Below are 20,125 nucleotides of genomic sequence, written 5' to 3' on the forward strand. Positions count from 1 at the left end.
AGGTGTGCACCACTTGCCCTGTCATTCATCTGCTGTGAGGTGACTGTGGCAGGTGGGAGAGTTGACCCTAAGGTCATGAGAGCAGGAGAGCTGGCCCTGTTCCTCACTGGCTGCAGCACTCGGGAGAGTGGGCCCTGGACCTTGCCTGGGTAGCACAGTAGTTCTGGTAATGTGGGTGTGTGTGTGTGTGAGCCCTGCTGGCATGAGAGTGGGAGAGTTGGCCCTGACCCTTCATGGCTGAGGCGTTGTGTGAGCTAGCCAGGGAAGTGCTGGTGGTGTGGGTTTGGGAGAGCTGGCAGGCTGACCAATTCAGCTACCACCCAGACCAAGATCCAGAGCTCTGAGTTGGTTCACCCTAACATCTACCTCATTTATAATCTGCTGGAGCCTGTGAGAGGGCTAGGCTGCTCCTGCAGATCCAAAGCTACAGAATACCTACAGTAGAGGGCAACAAGAGGATATCTGAAAGGAGTCCCGGTGAGGCTCCAGTATTGATGGTGTAGCAGGAACCAGAGATCCCCAAACCAGACCAGTGACTCACTGCAATGAATATTTGCAAGTGAAGGTGTATGGACTGAAGGTATACTGTGTAACACACTGTGACACACCACAGCTTCCCCTACAAGATGTTTTTTATGTTTTGCTTTGCTTATTTTTATGGTTGTTATTGTTGTTTATTTTCTTGTTGGGGAGGTTGCAATGGCAGAGGGCAAATATGAAGGGATGGGGAAGTGAGTGGGATTGGAGTTATAGATGTAAAACTCACAAAGAATCAATAAAATGTTTTTTTAAAGAAGGTATGTACTACACCTGGCTATCATTGTGATATTCTTTATTATTATTATTATTATTATTATTATTATTAATTTTATGTCTGAATGTTCTGTTGCATGTACACCTGCAGGTCAGAAGAGGGTATCAGATCCATTTATAGTTGGTTGTGAGCACCATATGGGTGCTGGGAATTGAACTCAAGACCTTTGGAAGAGCAGCCAGTATTCTTAACTGGTTTTAATCCCAGCACCCAGGAGGCAGAGGCAGGCAGATATCTCAGTTCGAGGCCAGCCTGGTCTAATGAGTGAGTTCTAAGACAGCCAGGGCTATGTAGAAAAACTCTATAAACTAAGACAAGAAAAAAAGAAAAAAAAACCAATAAATTTATGTTGTACATATTTTTGTCACAATTGAAAAAAATAAAGGAAGGGAATGACGTTAGGTAAGTTTAGGTGACTAGTGGTGAACCGGTTTCAGTACAAGGTGATTTACCTAGCCCTTCACAAGAGGAAAAGCCCGTTTCTGAGTGGAGAGCCTTTATGGACAACATAGGCTCTGAGCAGTCAGCTGCAGCTGGTTGACAAAAGCATCCTGTAGGCTCATCGAGTCACAGGCCATGACCAGAGTGCTTGCCCACCTTTCTGTTCTCTTGTGTCTTGGGGAGCCGGGAGAGGTCTCTGTGATTACAAGCACCCACTGCAGTTTGCACCTTGTCTCCAGTTTAGAGAGGCTTTCTCATCACAGTCAACCACTACACCCAGAAAGGGCACATCATCTCTGCCCACCTAGTCTGTCACTGAGAATAGTAACAAGGTCTCATCTGAGTCCCTGCTGATTGAACGAGAGAGAGAAAGGAAATGTTACATACACTTAGAGTCTTTTTGGCTATTCAGACTCATTGGGAAACAATGAGGAAGGGTGCATTTCCATTGGCCAAGCTGCCAGATCTATGTTGTCATCAACTTTGCTCGGAGAAGTTGGTGGCTGCAACGGGGAGGGGTTAACTCATGACTGTTAAGGGCTGAGAATAACTGACAGTGAGTGCTTAACTGCAGTGAGCTATCTGTAGCAGCCACCTCCCCAGGGAACATTGAGGAAGAGGGGGTGGAGAGGATGCAAGATCTGGAGGATGGGGAGGGGCGAGTGACACAGCTGTGGTTCACGTGATCTCAAAGCAGTAAGGGTTACCCCCTCAAGATGTAAGATCAACCAGAAACAAATTTCAGCATGGTGTGGGAGGGGTCCCCAAGGCTCCCTCCCTCCATAAGGAGCTGATGGCAGTTGATGGTCACTGAAGAAGGAGACTCTCTCTAAGGACGTGGCCACTGGTAGGTTCCCATGCCCCTGTGTGCGACCAGGTGCCCATGAGCGTATGGATGGCACAAATCATTCAGTGATTTAAAAATAATACCAATAACAATTACAATTATAATAATAAATAGTTATGGACACAAAGAAGGAAGTTGGAGGGGGAAGGTTTAGTTAGGGTGGTTACGATCCAGCTTCACTCTATATGTGTGTGAAATACTCAATGAATAAATAAAAATGTATGTTTTTACAAAGAAAAGCATAAATAGGCTGGGAATGTAAGTTGTTTGGTAGAGTTCTTGCCTAACATGCATGGAGCTATGGGTTCTGTCCCCCGCACACAGTAAATCAGGCATGGCTGTAATCTGAATGCTCAGCAGGTGGAGGCAGGAGAGTCATATGTTCAAAGTCATTCTGACTCTGAGGGACTCAGCTACGTAAGACCCTGTGAGGGTGAGAAAGATGATGATGAGGTGGTAGAGGAGGAGGAAGGAGGACGAAGAAGAAGAAGGGGGAAGAAGAGGAGGAAGGAGGAGGAAGGAAGAGGAAGAAGGGAAGAGGAAGAAGGGAAGAGGAGGAAGAGAAGGAAGGAAGAAGGAGGAGGAGGGAGGAGAGGGAGGAAGAAGAGGAAGGGGGAAGAAGAAGAGGAAGAGGAGGAGGAAGGAAAAGGAGGAAGGTAAGAGGAGGAAGAGGAGGAAGAGGAGGAGGAAGCGGAGGAAGGAGGAGGAAGAGAAGGAAGGAGGAAGAAGGAGGAGGGAGGAGAGGGAGGAGGAAGAGAGGAGGAGGAGGAGGAGGAGAAGGAGGAGGAGGAGGAGGAGGAGAAGGAGGAGAAGGAGAAGGAGAAGGAGAAGGAGAAAAAGAAGGAGAAGGAGAAGGAGAAGGAGAAGGAGAAGGAGAAGGAGAAGGAGAAGGAGAAGGAGAAGGAGAAGGAGAAGGAGAAGAAGAAGAAGAAGAAGAAGAAGAAGAAGAAGAAGAAGAAGAAGAAGAAGAAGAAGAAGAAGAAGAAGAAGAAGAAGAAGAAGAAGAAGAAAGAAAAAGGGTTTTTTTTTGGTCCAAGTTTCCAGAAGCAAATTCCTGCTGTCAGAGGAATTTCCCAGGAATTTCCCAAGTTTTATGTATCCACCCCTCAGATGTCTGAGGGTTCCTCTTGGAGGCAAAGTGCCCCATGGGGTCTTCCGGGTGTATCACTGGGACCCCTGAACCTCTCACATGCCACCCCTGTGAGCTAGCCTTGCAGGTGCTGGGGCCCACTGCCTGTCCTGCAGTGGCTACAGAGCCAACTGCAGACTACATTCGAGCTGTGGTTGGGAGTTGAGTTTCTTTTGGCAAACTCTAGAGACTGACAAAAATATTCACGTCAAAACATTTCTACTGCAAAATTCATGAAAGCATTTGAATTTGGCCTGGGCATTTTTCCCCCTTCTCCCTCTCCCAGCCCCCTCCCTGTCCTGGTTTAGGGGTGGGAGCAGAGATAGAGTCCAGATGGTGATGGGAATTAGTCCTTGCTCGGCTCCCTCCCACCCCTCTGGCCAGAGACTGGGAATCAATGGCTGTTGTGTGCCACAAGGCACAACGGCCCTGGGCCAGCTCAAGTCTGGGTGAGCCCCGGGAAGTGTCCCCTGCCTGGAGTCTGCCCCCTAACCCCAGGGTCCGGGGTAATTGTCTACAGAGGCAGCCCGGGGCTGAGCTGGCCATAATGATTTAGGCAGGATCGATTTCACTTCAAGCCTTTTCTACTCCGAAGAGGCCTAATCGAAAGTAATCTGAAAATTAGGGAAAATAAAAACCATGCCCGCAGCTACATAAATACCCATTTCCTCACATCGGCTGCTCGAAATCACCTCATTCCAGTGCCACGTGATGTTTTCCTGATGGGCAAGGCCAGGCCCTGGGGGGGCGGGGGCGTTTGATCTGCCGCCTGCCTTGCCTGACAGCCACCAGCACCCAGGCAGAGGTGGGACGAGGGGGTGGGGGCAGGGATCTGAGGCAGGCCTTGGCACTGACTGGCCTGAACAAATATCCCTGTGGAGGCCAGGGCTCCTGGTAGATCTCAGCCTGCAGCCTGGGGTAGAAAGAAAGGGCACAGGCTACCTTTTAAGAGGCCTCAAGTGAGTGTCCCCATCAACCCTCTCATTTCTCCCAGGACCCAAAGAACCTGCAAGATGGCCCCAGGCAACATGGCTACTCACACCTCTCTTGACTTCATTGGTTTGGCTCACAGATCCTTCCAGCTTAGTGGCACCCTAGGACCTTTGTACCCCAGGACCTTTTCATGTTCTCTAGTCACTTCTGTCTGCTGAAAGGTCCATCTGCAAGTCTGAGCCTGCTCCCCACCTGGTGTCAGATAACTAGCGAGTCCTTTCTGAAGCTCCCTTCTCCATGCAGCTCCCATGCTGCCTCCCTGGAACTGGTGTGTCCCAGTTGCTTTCTCTCAAGTCTCCCATGAGCTCCAGGAAACAGAAGCCTTATGCAGCCTGGCCACCAGGATGGGTACACAGTGAGCAGTCGTGGAAGAATGAAGTCATGTGAATGTAATGTGCAGTTGTTGTCAAAGGATAAGGTCTTCTGGACCTCCAGGAGTCACGGGGGCCAAATACTACCCGCGCTATATGCCTGCTTCCTCAAAAGAACCTCAGGATAGCAGCGTCCAATTCATACACAAGCAGGGTTCAAGGCACAGGCCAGGATGAAGCCCAGGCCAGACCCTGGGAAAGGTCACAGTATTCTTGTTATTTGTGTTGGTGAGAAGGACATTTGGCTGCAACTTTTGACATGTCTTCCATCAAGAAGTAGGGAAGTGGGGTCCACATGCCTCCGCTGGAATATGTCCGGGTTTGTGAAGTCTGATCAACAAGAATTTGGGGTAGTGATTCCAGGACAGCCTTTCTGGCTGCAACACTACTAACCTTGTCTAGGCTCTCTGGAAGTTCTCCCACAGAGCCTGGAACTTCCTCATAAGAACCTCGACCTAAAGAAGGTCACCCATGCTACCACAGAGCCCAAGTCATACGGAGTCATCCCACCCCAGCCAGATGTGTGAGCAAAGAAGCCTCTAGATGATCCAGCTGTTTTCATTGTCCAAGGAAGTTCCTAACTACAGTATGCAGAGCCCCTTTCTGGGTTGATTCATTGACTTGCCACAAAGACATGGGGAGAAATAGATTCTGAGGTGACCATGGTCCCCAAGGGACTTGAAGAAACGGAGTGCAGAATGGGAGGAGCCCCACACGCCCATTGGCAAGATCTGGGGCTTAGCTCACTAAGGTTGCTAAACAAAATGCCAGAGGCTGGACCAGTTATTAAGATCAGAGATTGGTTTCTCATGGTTCTGGAGGCTGGGAGGTAAGGATGAAGGCACCAGCAACACCTGAGCCTGCAAGGGTTGGTCTCTGCTCCCAAGGCTTCATCCTCCAGAGGTGGAAACACTGGAGTCTCAAATGTCAGGAGACAGACAAGTCAGTGAGCTGAGTCCGTAAGAAGAGCATCAATCCCATCAGAAAGGAGGGAGTTCTCAAATAATCATCTCTTCTTTATCTCTCTCAGTCACTCTTTGTGTGTGGGGTGTGCATGATCATGTGTATACTCATGTGTGTGGAGGCATGATCATGTGTGGGTTCATGTGTGTGGAGGCATGATCATGTGTGGGTTCTTCTGTGTGTGTGTGTGTGTGTGTGTGTGTGTGTGTGTGTGTGTGTGTAGGTATGTGGAGTCCAGAGGTTGTCATTGGATACCTTACTCAATTGCCCCCCACCTTACATATTAAGGCAGGGTCTCTCACTTGAACCCAGAGCTTGAGAATTTGGCGAACTTAGCCTAGTCGCTTCTGAGCTCTCCCGTCTCTTCCTCCTGAGTGCTGGGCTTGCAGGTGGGCTGCTACATCCACCCAGCACTTAAGCGGCTGCCTGGGACCCAAACTACAGTCCTCTCTCACACTGCTGCTGGGGCCAGTGCTGCTCAGCCCCAGATCTATGCTGCGCTCCAGCTTGGCCTTTGAGGGATGCTCCAGTTGAGCCTGACAAGAGGCAGGAAGGTTAGAAAGCAAGAAGGCCCCCTCCAGATTCGATGTGAGCCACAACCCTGAAAGCCAGACCACTGTAAGGCTTCCACGTCCACCAAAAGTCAGAGCTGGTGATGTCCTGTGAGCTCAGGGCGCCAGAACACACAGGCTTGGGGGAAGTGGGCAGGGCAGAGCGGTCCAGAGGCCACAGCCTCTCTGCTAAAGCCAGGGCAGGAATCCAGAGATGTAGTGACTATGAAGCGCACCAAGGCCGGCCGGCTAAGAAGCTACCAGCTCCCTGTTGCCAGGAGGAAGCCCTTCTGGGAGCCCAGCCTCTGTCTGGGCATGTGTTAGACCTTGAAGCCCAGGGGCGGAGCCGCGGGCTGCAGGCCTAGGCAGTAGTCGGGAGGGGTGGCATGCAGAGGCTGCGGGGTGGAGCCGGGTTCTGTTGCAATTACCCGTAAGCCTGGTGTTTACACGGGGTTTACAGGGAATTCAAAGCATATCTTCCTGTTGCTCTGGCAGCCGAGGCGTATCAAGTGCGTTCAAAAGGGCCGAACCACGTTCGCCAAAATAAGAACCAAATGGCTGAGTAATTTCCACCAGAGAAGAACTTATTCTCGCAATTGCACGGTCTATTTAGCGTGCTTTCATAAAACCTTTTAACGAATCAGCTCAGAACCCTCCCCAACTGCAGGGCCCACCCCACCTCTCGGGCTTGGATTTCCAAACACAGGTAGGCCTCTGAGATTGGATGCAGACCTCCTGCCCAGCACCAGCGAATGAAAGCCCCAGGAGATAGAGGTTCCTGCCTCAGAGGAAACCCCAATGGAGTCGGGAACAGAACATGGCTTTCTAGGAAAATCTAACAACCAAACAACAGGTCAACCCTGTGACACCAAGGGCTCAGCCTGGAGAACCTGGAAAGGCTTCTTGGAGGATGCAATCTTGCCACACAAAATCAGGGAGGGAAAGGGCCCAGCTGACCAAGGTGGAAGGGAGGACTTGACGATCAAGCCTCTGGAAGATGCTGGTGTGGGGGACAGGGAGTAGATAGTTGTATACAGTCTGCCCATGGGAGAGAAGAGGCACAAGGCTTTCGTGCCAGCTTTTGGCTGGCACAGACCATGGTCTTTCCCTGTTGGACATGACTTTCAAAATGGGCTTGAGCTCAGAAAGGAGGCAGGGACATGGGCAGAAGTGTTAAAAAAAAAATCAACTTCCTTGTGCTAAGTGAACCATAGTTCAAGGGTAGAATGCTTTTCTATGCACAGGCTAAGTCCTGGGCTCCATCCCTAGTGTTGCCAAAACACAATTGAGGTGTGAACTAGGTGCTGTGGAATTGACTCTGAAGACTTGGTTTTGGCCACCACCTCTGTGATGGTGGGGAGCTCTTTCAAGAACTTCCTGAAGCCTGTACTACAGGGCTCACCTCTCCCTCCCATGTTGCTCAGGGCCAGTGTTACCTGGCCCCAGCCTCAAACCCACACAGCTGTCCTTTCTGGCTTCTTTGAAGGAAGCCATTATCTGCTCAGCCTTTCCTAACACAGCAGACCCATCGCATACAGACAGATGGGTTTTCTCGCCCACATCTACCCTACTTAGGTGTTTGGGTTTCTCCACCTAAGTCATAAACTCTGGGCTATAGTTTCTCACTTCTCTGGGAAAGACGTCCCGCCCCTCCCCCGAGCTTGGATGGCCCTTCCATGTGTTTAATTTAACCAGCACAATGTCTCACGCAGTGGGCCTGCTTCCTCCCCCACCTGAACTGCCCAAGAGTAATTTCTGGGTTGATCACTCTAATGCGAGCCTAATGGATGGAAGCTTAGCAGAGCGGTCATTTGCATATCCCTGAGGGATGGCGGTAAAGAACTTTTCCATATGCTAATTTTTATTTGCATATTTTATTAAAGCCTCTTTCCTGCAGTGTTGCTGTGTTGTTCATCTTACTGTTAATCTGTATGAGTTTGTTGTCAATTTTGATTTTATACATCCTAGTAAGATTTTTTTTTGCTGCAATGTAGTTTTTTCTACATTTTTTATTTGAATACTGATTGTAAATAATTTTCAGAAAGTGTGTACAGAGGAAATCTTATGAATACCTTTGACCCCCACTGGGGAGGGAATCATAGAACAAGAACAGGGTATTAAAATGAGGACATCTTAGTCAACGTTAAACATGAGCATCCGTCCATGTTTGCATGTACACACATGCTGGGGCTCTGTATTTTTTATCTTGCATGAAGCGACTTCCCCTAGAATCAGCTCTCTCATCCACACTGTCTTATAAAGTCTGTCCCTTCAGTCCCTCACCTAACTCCATCCCTGACCCCCAACAACCTCTAATCTGCCTCCATCTCTGTAATTACGTTATTTAATGAGTGTTCTAGAAAAAGAATCATGCCAGACATATCCTGTTGAAACTGGCTTTTATGGCTCAAAATAGATCCCCTGAGTCACATATATTTCTCGAACATCAATCAGTACTAACTCCTAGCTTGACCTGGTAGTGCAGACCTACAATCCCAACTACTCAGAAAGCTGAGGCAGGAGAATTGCGTGTTCAAAACCTACCTGAGCTGCAGAACAAAGGAAAGGCCAGCCTGATCGACTTAGTCAGACCTGTCTCCAAATAAACGTGTAAGAGCTGAGAACCTAGCCCAGAAGTAGGATGTACAAGAGTTCTCTCTCTCTGTGTCTGGGTGTCTGTGTGTGTGTGTGTGTGTGTCTGTGTATTTATATGTATGTGTGTGGTATGTATACATGTGCATGTATGTGATATGTGTGTATTTATATGTGTCTGTGGTATGGGTGTATGTGTGTGCATGTGGTATGTATGTATATATATGTGTATATATGTGGTATGTTTGTGTGTGAGTGAATATGTGTGTATTTCTCTGTGTGTGTGGTGTGGCCTGTGTGTGTGTGTGTGTATGGTGTGTGTGTGTTCGGTGTGTGTGGTATGTATTTATGTGTGTGTATGTGTGTGTGTGATACATGTGTGTATGTCTTCAAGTGTGCACATGCAGAAGGCAAAGCAGGATGTCACTCTCCTTGAGACTGATCTTCTCACTGGCTGGCTGGCCAGTGAGCCCTCAGGATTGTTCTGTCTCTACCTCCCAATGCTGCAGTTACAGGCATGCTTGACTGTTTACATGAGTGCTAGGGATTCAAACTCAGGATCCCCTGCTTGCACAGCGAGCACAACTCCATAATTCTGCTTTAAAGAACTGAGGGTGCTTCCTGGAGTGTCCACACCATTTCCCATCCCAACTGCCCAGCAGAAAGTCCCTGAGTGGCACAGTTCCCAGTTCCTTACAGCCTTCAGTGCACCCTACTTTTCTGGCTGGCCAGGTGTGGAGAGATACACAAGGTATCTCCCTGATGGCTGGCAGTGCCAGGTTGCTTACTCCATAAGCATGTACCAACTGTTTAACATCTGCAGGAAGATGCCTCCAGGGATGGGTGTGTAGCCCGGTGGTAGGTGGGCACCAGCCCTTAGAGATGTTGGCTTCCATCTACAAAAAAAGTCCATGCATGCCCTGAGCCGGTGTCCCAACAGGACAGCTTGCTTTTACGGCTTATTTTGAAAAGACCTGTCCATGTTCTAGATCTCCATAGCTCTGCATCTGTGAGCTGTTCCTTGGTCCTGCATCCTTTTAACAGTATCTTTCCTGGCTGAGCAAAGACATTTCATTCTCATCGATTTCCCTCTGGTGGGTTGTTCCGGTGTTAAGTCTAAGGACACTTTGACGAGTCTAAAAACTGGAGACTTTTTCTTCCTTTCTTTTTTTCTAAAATTCACATAAGAGTGTTTGTTTTGTTTGAACTGGGAACCAAACACAAGGCCTTGGACTCACTGGGCTCAGAAGCTGCGCAGTTTTACAATTTGCATTTACTTAAACCTGCGATCTCTTTGGAGTTCTTTTTTGCCTGTTTATTTCTTTGTGTGCATGAGTGTACTTGCACCCCGTGGTCCATGTGGAGGTTCAAGGACATTACAGGAAGGGGTCAGTTCTCTCCTTCCCCCATGTGGGTTCTGGGGATCAAATCTGGGTGTTCAGGCATCTGCCTTTTTCTCACTGAGCCACCTTAGCAACCCAGACTTAAGTTATTTTTATTTTTATTTAGTTTTCTCTCATATATTACATCTCAGCCACAGTTTTCCTTCCCTCCCCTTCTCTGAGATCTGTCTTAGACTCAGTTTTTAATAAGATGTGAGAGTTAGGGGTCTGGAGAGACTGCTCAGTGGTTAGCGCTGCTCTCGAAGAGGACCTGAACTTTGTTCCCAGCATTTACATTGTGTGGCTCACAACTGCCTGTAACCTCAGCTCCAAGGGATCTGACACCCTCTCTGGCTTCTCAGTCACCTAAACACATAAGTGCATGTTCACACCAATAAACACATAGATGAAAAATTTTTTTTAATTATTGTTTTTAATGTAAGAACTATTCCGGCACTTTGTGTCACCCTGAGCATCGCCATTTGTTGAAGACATTGTCCTTCCTCCCTGGAATTATTTCTGCATTTCTGTCAAAAGCCAGCCTCATGTGCTTGTGTGGGTCTTGCTCTGGGTCCTCTGTCTGTTTCACTGATCACAAATATCAACTTGTGTAGAAATTCTTAAGTTGATCAAAGGTAGCTGCCCTTACTCTACCCATCTCATCCAAAATAGTTTTGACTAATGGTCTTCTTTGCAGGCATTGCCATAGCACAGCGCCACAACACAGGTGGCTTAAGAAACATGAATGTATTCATACTTCTAGAAGCTTAATATTCACAATTATGTTTCCTGCTAGAAGGGTTGGCTCCTTCTGATGGCAGTGATGGAAGGGGTCACTCCAGGCATCTCCCCATGGCATGAGCAGAAGGCCTTTTCCATGCTCACCTGGAATTTTCTCTGTGTGTGCGCATGTATGTGTATGCTTGTGTGTATGTGCATGTGTGTGCATGCACATGCACTTGTAGGTATGTGTGCACGTGTGAGCATGTGCCTGTCCAAGCTTCTCTTTTTTAGAATGGCGTCATTGGGATGTGTCGGGACCTATTCCAATACCCTAATAACCTCACTTTAGCCTTCTTCCTCTGTAATACTCTAAGTAAGATCACAGTCTGAGTTAAGAAATCAGCATGTTCCTTTGAGATGACACAGTTCCACCATATCGATGCTCAATGTCCCATGCTTCTGTTTATAAATTTTATAAGGTGCTTGACTATGTCTATCAAAAGCTTTGATAGAATTTTAATAGAATTTACATCATGCCTATATATCAAGTTGCTATCACCACCCCACGGGATCTTCACTCCATGAACATCGGATGCCTCTCCATTTAGTCAGATCACCGTTGATTTGTTTCATCTACTTTCTGTGACTGCTGCCAACCCATCTTCTTCACACTGGAACCCGTGTATTTCTGCTTCCTTCTATTGAGGTGTGAACAGTGCTATTGGTTCAGTTTCAATTGTCAAGCGTTCACTGTTGATATATGGGGGCGGGGGAGAATCAACTTTTCTGTGTTGATTATTTTATTTTATTTGCATTGGTGTTCTGCCTCCATGTATGTCTGAGTGAGGGTGTCAGATCCCCTTGAACTGGAATTACAGACAGTTGTGAGCCATCATGTGCATATTGGGATTTGAACCTGGGTCCTTTAGGAAGAATAGCCAGTGTTCTTAATCCCTGAGCCATCTCTGCAGCCCCTCTGGATTGATCTTTTAGTCTTCAACTTTGTTTTGAGATTTATTTTGCTTGTTCCTTTAGGTTTTCTATACATTTATGTCATCTGTATAAACAGGGACAGTTTTAATTTCTTAAAACTGTAACCTGCGCGCGCATGTGTGTGTGTGTGTGTGTGTGTGTGTGTTTGAAAGAGTTTAGTCTTTCACCACCAAGGATGGCAGTAACTGTAGGCTTTCTGTATATAACCTTTAGCCAGTTGAAGGCGTTCTCCCTGCTCCTAATTTATGGCTTTTCTTATCCACGAATGGTAGTCGAATTTCATCAAAAGCCTTTTATCACTAGTTGATAGACTCATAGAAATTTTCTCTATTAACTGATCAAAACAATGAATTGTGTTGATTGGCTTTTAAACAATAATGCTAATTCCTCATTAATTGTTTGCTGGAATTTTTCCAGTGCAAACAGATTGGGATGGAGGGAATCTATCATTCTTTTCATCATGAGCTTGTATAATGAATTTGAGAGCCTTTTCCCATTTCTCCTATAAGACTTTCAGGCTAAAGATGCAGTCCAGTGGTCCAGTGACCACTGAGAATGTGCATGGCTCTAGTTTTAAAATGTACCACCACCAAAAAAATTAATACAAGTGTCAAATGTTACAAATTTCCTTAGTATGCTTTTAACTAAATCTCAGATGTTTGAATATGCTTTTTATTTTTATTTATTGAATTTTCTTTCTCTTTTCTTTTTATTTATTTATTTATTTATTTATTTATTTATTTATATTTTAAGAGTGAGGTTTCAGTATGTAATCCTGGCTGTCATGGAACTCTCTATGTAGACCAGGTTAACTTGAGTGTACAGAGATCTGTTTGCCTCTGCCTCTGCCTCTGCCTCTGCCTCTGCCTCTGCCTCTGCCTCTGCCTCTGCCTCTGCCTCTGCCTCTGCCTCTGCCTCTGCCTCTGCCTCTGCCTCTGCCTCTGCCTCTGCCTCTGCCTCTGCCTCTGCCTCTGCCTCTGCCTCTGCCTCTGCCTCTGCCTCCTGATTGCCAGGATCAAAGGCATTCCCTACTATTATTGAATCTCCATTGTGAGTTTGTGTCTTTTTACAAAAGTGTTACTTTCCATACGTTTGGAAATTGTCTTTTGACTCTGCCTGGTGATTTCTTAATTGAGTCAGTTTAGTCAGAGAACACTCCATGCATGGTTTCCATTCTACCTTGTTAAGGTATGTTTTATGACCCACAATGCAGTTGATCTTGTTTGGTGTTGTGTGGCTGTTTCGGGGGTGGGGTGGGGAAGTGCAGTCTGTGGTTATTTGACAGGGTGGTCTGTGTTCCATCGGTTGCTGGGAGTCCAGTGTCAAAGTCCCCAACACTTGTGAATTTGTCTATTCCTTCTGCTTTATCAGAGTTCGCTTTGCATGCTTTGAAGCTATATTGTTTAGTGCGTAACCCCTTAGGTTTGTTATGTCTTCCCAGAGGACGGATGCTTGTACTGTGTCATTCCTCCAACTGCATCTTCATTCTCACTTCAGTCATGGCATATTTTCACTGCACACTGTCAGTGCTTTATTCCCCAGTAAGACTTGAAATGGTTGGACCACTTCCGCCTGAACACTGTGGTGTCCGACAAGAATCTGCCGTCATTAGAACTGGCCCTTCTTGCTGGTACAGCCAATTGGAATCTGATGGTTTTTAAGATCTTTATCTTTAGTTCTCCAGAGCCTCCTATGGTGTTCCTTGCTGGTATGGATTTCTTCATGTTGTCCTGTATGAGACTCTCCTAGTCTCCTCAGACTCTGGGTTTATGCCTTTCATGGATTTGCTTTGGAACTATCTTATTATGGTTTGACAAAAGGATTTTCTGTTCATTTTGGTGAAGCCTGGTTTGCTGGTCTTTAATTTATGTTTTGTTTTTGTTCGGTGTGTGGACATTCTTACCTCAATTCTGCTCTTAGTGGGAAAGATTTAGCTTCCTTACTGTGAAGCAGTGTGCATAGATACCCTCAATCAAGGCAAGGACACCTCTTCTATTCTTATGCTCTGCAAAACCACTGTGCTGCATGGATATAATTTATCAAGCCATTTTTATCATATGTTTTTCTTCTTTACTCTCCCAATATGGAGAACTGAATTAACTTGATGCTTAGGTCAGCTTTGCCTTCTAGAGATTAGCTTTCCTGAAACATAACATATCGCCTACTGTGGTGGTTTGAATATGCTTGGCCCTGGAGGTGTGGCCTTGTTGGTGTGGGTGTGGCCTTGTTGGAGGAAGTGTGGCACTTTGGACTTGGACTTTAAGACCCAAGCTACCTAGAAGTCAATTTTCTCCTGTCTGCCTTTGGATGAAGATGTAGAACCCTCAGCTCCTCCAGCCCCATGTCTGCCTGGCCCCTGCCATGTTCCCACCTTGATGATAATAGAATGAACTTCTGAACCTGTAAGCCAGCCCTACTTAAATGTTGTCCTTTATAAGAGTTGCCTTAGCCAGGCATAGTGGCACACGCCTTTAATCCCAGCACTCAGGAGGCAGAGGCAGGTGGATCTCTGAGTTCGAGGCCAGCCTGGTCTACAAAGTGAGTTCCAGGACAGCCAGGGCTATACAGAGAAACCCTGTCTCGAAAAACCAAAAAAAAAAAAAAAAAAAAAAAAAAAAGAGTTGCCTTGGTTATGGTGTCTGTTCACAGCAGTAAAACCCTAACTAAGGCAGAAGTTGGCATTGGGAGTGGGGTATTACTATGATAGGCCTGATCACGGTTTTGTTTAGAAGAGAGTGGATTTTGGGACTTTGGATTTGGAGAGCCATGGAATGCTTTAAGTGGGGTTTAATGGGCCATCCTAGTAGGAATATGGAAGATGGTGGTTTTGAGAATGATTTGAACTGTGTAGACCTGCTGGCCCAAGAGGTGAAAAAAGAGCAAGATGAGAAAGGAAGAATACAAAATGTATAGTTCAAGTAATAAAGGGGCACCAGGAAGTAAAATGGAGCTGAATCCTGTGTTCAAGGAGATAAACATATTAAAGGTATAGTAACTTTGGGGCAAGATCCCACCCAGCTAAACTTAGGTCCAAGCATGGTGTGATACATACCTTTAATCCAGAGACAGAGGAAGCATATCTCTGAGTTCAAGGCCAGATATCTGGTATAGAGCAAGTTCCAAGCAGTGAAAAGCCTAAGTCCAGACATGGTGGTACACACCTTTGGTCCCAGCATTCAGGAGACAGAGCCATGCAGATCTCGGAGAGTTCCAGGACAGCCAAGTGAAGTGGAAACTTAAGGGTTCTTTGGAACGTCAGTTGTGTTGGATGGTGTTTTTCCGGGGCAAACACGTGAAAGGCTGAAGCAGACACAGGTGAAAGGAGGTTCTGCTAAAGTAAGCACGTGAAAGGACCCATGATGAAGGGTGTTTTTGCAAATGGCACCCATGTTTTGGTCAGCCTAACATTGCTCAGTTGAGCTGCATTTGTCAGGACTCCATAGAGAGAAATGCACCAGGAAACTTCTGGTGGTGTGCTGCAGTTTCTTGCTGCTTGCTCAGACCCAGGCTGATTGGCAGACAATGTCAGCTGAGACAGATGTGCTGAGGCAAGACCCGTGGAGGACATGTGATGTTTGGAAAGAGTATAAAAGGACTCAGTGGACATTGAAGGAAGCTGAGCCAGATTTGCTTGTAGAACTAGCTGTGCAGTGCTTGTGGGTCTCACATCTTTGCTGATCTTCACTTCCCTAAGAGAGGCACCACCACTTCTCCTAGCGTTCCTCCTGCTGCTCCCACTGACTTGAGCCAAGGCTGAGGCCTGACTGTCTCCACTAGGTCATGCCACCACTGCTGATCTGTGTTTGCTATTCCAACTCTACTGAAATGAACTGCTGGTGTATCCATGAAGTGTTTGTGAGTGTATTGAGTTGCTGCTACTAAACTGTGAACTGAATTGCCAATTTCCAGACAACGCAAATGGGAGTTACAACAAAGAACCATTTTTAAACAGGTCCACTTCCCTGTATCCTTTCTTTTTCACTACCTCTGGTGAATGGTGGACAGCAGAGGTTAAAGCATTTAAGAATTAACATTAAAAATAGGATTTGAAAAAAATTAAGATTACAGCCTCGCTTAGCCAGAGAAGGAGTTGGAAAACAGAAAGTTGGTGGTAATGTAATAGAACAAGGGGGCCATGTTCCAGCTCCAGCAAACAACAGAACCCAGAAGCTTCAGCCATGTGACCCTGGCTTTAGAGTCAAAAATAGAAGGGACTATTGGGAAAATTGATGCTAGCTAGCAGGAGCTTAAGAAATTAGCAGTGATTAAGAAGAGAGCAGCATCACTGAGGTAAAATCTGGGAAGTGTTTTTTTTTTTTTTTTTTTTTTTTTTTTTTTTTTTTTTTTTTGAGAGCACAAAGAAGCTGTGTTCCAGAGATAGTCAAAGTTGTACCTCATGCTGCAGCTGTACTTGGTAATGTGTAAGAGTCACCCAGGTGGTACTGGTTTTGAAGACATGAAGGGGTCAAGGGGTCATGGAGAGCAGATGAGGCTTGGCACTGTGAGAGGCCAGGGAAGGCCATTGGTGAAGGTGTAGTCTCGGTTGCAGTTGACAGCCCAGGACTGAAGGGGTCATGCAAAGAAACTGAGGCTTGGCACCATGAAGAGAGTCTGTGAGAGGCTATTGATGAAGCCTAGTTTCAGTGGAAGATTCCAGCAAATTAGAGATGTCAGTACCATGGGATGATCACCAAAAACAGCAGCAGCCTTGGAATCAATCAAAGCCTAGAGTTCTATAGAGGGTAGATGTGAACCAAGTCCTTTGGAGGAGCCCAGAAAAGCATATGTGGATCCCAGACATTGGAACAAGAAGCTGTAACATTGAAATTGCCTTGGAGACCCAAAGATGTTAAAGATGCCAGAGCCATGGGATACCTGCTGAGGAAAGCTGCTAACAGGGAGTGGAACCAGCTCAGGAGAAAGCAGTTTGTTGCAGTCAACAAAGATGAAAAAGGAGTGGAGATCTGAAGACCGCTTTGACATCAGCCATGGAGATGCAGAGTTTGGAGTTTGCCAGCTGGTTTCCTGTCTTTCTTTGGGGATTACAGTTAAGTGATTGGATGACTCTCAGAAGAGACTTTGAATGTTAGACTTCTAATATTGTTGAGACTGCTATAGACTATGGGGACTTTTGGAAGTTGGACTAAATGTATTTTCCATTATGCTATGTTTGAACAAGCCTATGAGGGCCAGAGAGTGAAATGTGGTGGTTTGTATACGCTTGGCCCTAGAGGTGTGGTCTTGTTGGAGTAGGTGTGTCACTGTGGGTGTGAGCTTTAAATCCCTTTTCCTAAATGCCCGAGAGCCAGTATTCTGCTAGCAGCCTTCAGATGAAGATGTAGAACTCTCAGCTCTTCCTGCACCATGCCTGCCTGGATGCTCCCATGCCCCTGCCTTGATAATAATGGATTGATCCTCTGAACCTATGAGCCAGCTCCAATTAAATGTTGTTCTTATAAGAGTTGCCTTGGTCATGGTGTCTGTTCACAGCACTAAAACCCTAACCAAGACATTTTTTACACACTGTTGTATTTATTTTATTTTCTAATGTTTTATGAGAGTCTGTATACAAAAAGAATTTTTTTTTACATTCAATTTAATTTTTGAGGAGAGAGGTACATGCACCATTGACATATGTGTGGAGGTACGAAGACAACCTGTGTCTACACATGGGTCCTGGGGTTATACTCAGGCTGTCAGGCTTGGCCGAAAATGCCCTCGCCAGCCTAAGGCTATGTTTGACAATGGAATAACTCTGGCCATATAAAATGTAGTGAGAAAGTGTTGCTTAATCCTCTATTTTCAGAAAAGATTACATAATATATCAAAATAAAATGTTCACTGGAATTCACCAATGACATCATCTGAGCCCAGTCCTTTCTTTGTTAGGCGACCTTTTAATTATAAGCTCAAATGTGTGCAGAGAGATGACTAAATCTTCTGGTTGTTTTTGTTTGTCTTTTTTGTTTGTTTGTGGGTTTATTGGTATAGGGGTTTTATTTTCTTTTGGTTTTTTTTTAATCATCTGCATATTTCAAAGAACTTACCATGTCTTCTAAGTTAACAAATAGTCAAAGTCAGTGGATTTCACTGTTATTATTTTTTGGGTTTTTAATTTTTAAATTTTTATTCATGTGTCTGTGAGCACATGTGTGGAGTATATGCACATACATGTTCAGGTCCATCCACCCATTGTGTGTGGAGGCAACATCATGTATGTGCCCTGCTCTATCACTGTCTACCATAGTCTCTGGGGACAGGGTCTCTCAGTAAACCTACACCTACGTTGGCAGCTGGTGAGCCCCAAATTTTTATGTGGCTGCTGAGGGTTTGAACATAGATCTTCATTCTTGCACAGTAAGTGTCACTGCCTGCTAAACCTTCTCTGGCCCTGAGCTTGTTGCTATTTTCATTATTTAAGAACTTATTTTATTTTTTTATTTAATTGTGTGTGCATACAAGTGTGTGTACATACATGTGTGTACACGTGTATGCTTGTGTACAGGGGGCCATGGAGGCCAGAAGAGAGCATCAGATTCCCCCCAGAACTTGAGTTTTTTGCCACCTGAAATGGGTACTGGGGACTTTATGAGAGCAGTAAGTGCTCTCGACCACTGCACCATCTTTCCAGCCCTGTTGCTATTTTAACCCTGCTGGATCTACAACCCTCCCAGCCAAGCCTCTGCTTGTGACGTTTGTCGTTGTTTTGGGTTTTGTTGTTGTTTGTTTTTGTTTTGTTTTGTCTTTTCTAGGGAGTGGTATACTGATCTTAAAATATCAATTTTGGGTTTCCACAGACTTTTCCCAACTGTTTTTGTATTTTTTAATTCGCTGGATTTTAGTCCACCATTTCAAGCATAGAAACTAAAGTTAAGTTAAATTTCAACATCCGGGCATGGTGGCGCACGCCTTTAATCCCAGCACTCGGGAGGCAGAGGCAGGCGGATTTCTGGGTTCGAGGCCAGCCTGGTCTACAAAGTGAGTTCCAGGACAGCCAGAGCTATACAGAGAAACCCTGTCTTAAAAAACCAAAAAAAAATTTTTTTTTCACCATCCACGCTCAGTCCCGTCAGCTACACCTCTGGGACTGACTGTTCTTGTTTGAATCTCCACCCTTGGACCAGCACTGACGGCTGTTGTGAAGGATGGAGTCCGCTCTCCCACTTTTCTTAGCTCAGCATCTCTTCTGAGTCCCCAGGTAGCTAGGAGAACAGCTCAGAGCCATACTGACTTCTCCATGGCCTGGCCTTCCTGATGGACCCTTGCTCCTTCCCCATCCTCAGATCGTGGCATCCGTTCACACTTCTGCTTCCAGAGGCACATTTTCCTCAGAGAGACACATGCTTCACCATGCCTGGCTCATGCTCCCAGCACCTGAGCTCCCATGAGCTTCCCCATCCAGAGGAGACAGGACTTTCTCACAGACCCCAGGCATGGCTCCTTTTAGACAGGATGGACAATGGATAGACTCGTGTCTCTGGTGGCCCTTGTGTGAATGAAGGAATAGGAACTAGGGACAGAAGCTGACAGAATCAGAGCTCCCTGTGATACTAGTTTACCCGTCCCACCTTGGGCTGCCCAGAAAGGTGGCTTCCGTCTCACCGAGTCCAGCCAAGTTCAGAGTGAGGCAGAATATCCAGGCAGCTTTGAGTGACACCTTGGCCTGACTTTTCCAGTGACAGGAGACGAGAGACTACCTGTGTGCAAAGGTGCTCTGGTGATTCCAGACTGGCCTCTGCCTTCTGGGCTTCTGGGACGCCCTGGTCTGCCCACCAAAGGTGCAAATAGCTTGATCTGCCTCCCAGCCAGGCCCCCAACCACCTGTCCAGTGCCCAAAGACCATGAATCACCCAGCCCTCACAGGAGGAAATAGTGATAACCTCAGACCCCAGCAGGGCCACCCGGATGCTATCTGTCTCAATCTGGCTGGCCTGGCTCAAGCACAACCTAGCCCTCCGGGACCCCGGTGTTACTCATGTTGGCTGACATACCTGACCCTGCCGCTCCATCTCCTCACTTCTGTATACCGTGGTGTCTTGCTTGGAACCTCCTCCTGTGTCAGGCCATCTCTCTTTGTAAGACCCACTCAGGTAATTCCTCTTCTAAAACCCACACTGCCTTATTCTGATGACTCACATCTCCATAAACTAGTAGCCCAGACTCCCACTATGGCCCCAGCCATTGGATCCAGGGTCTGCAGACTGTCTTCTGGGGCTAATTGGGCCATGGGGAGGCTTGTTTGACCACCTGATGGATACTACTCCCTACTTGGCTGTGGGACTTGAGAAAGTGGTGGGGGGTGGGGGCCATGCACAATGTCAAGATC

The 20,125-nt window shown here is 46.5% G+C and overlaps 1 annotated feature.

The window, feature by feature from the left end:
• Positions 3,134-4,812: an enhancer, noted in NCBI's record as "VISTA enhancer mm922". NCBI's record gives its function as "enhancer in: hindbrain (rhombencephalon)[4/5] | midbrain (mesencephalon)[4/5] | branchial arch[5/5]" and the evidence as "EXISTENCE:transgenic organism evidence [ECO:0001131][PMID:17130149]".

This window comes from Mus musculus, chromosome 13 (assembly GCF_000001635.26).
Source record: "Mus musculus strain C57BL/6J chromosome 13, GRCm38.p6 C57BL/6J".
NCBI classification, from domain to species: domain Eukaryota; kingdom Metazoa; phylum Chordata; class Mammalia; order Rodentia; family Muridae; genus Mus; species Mus musculus.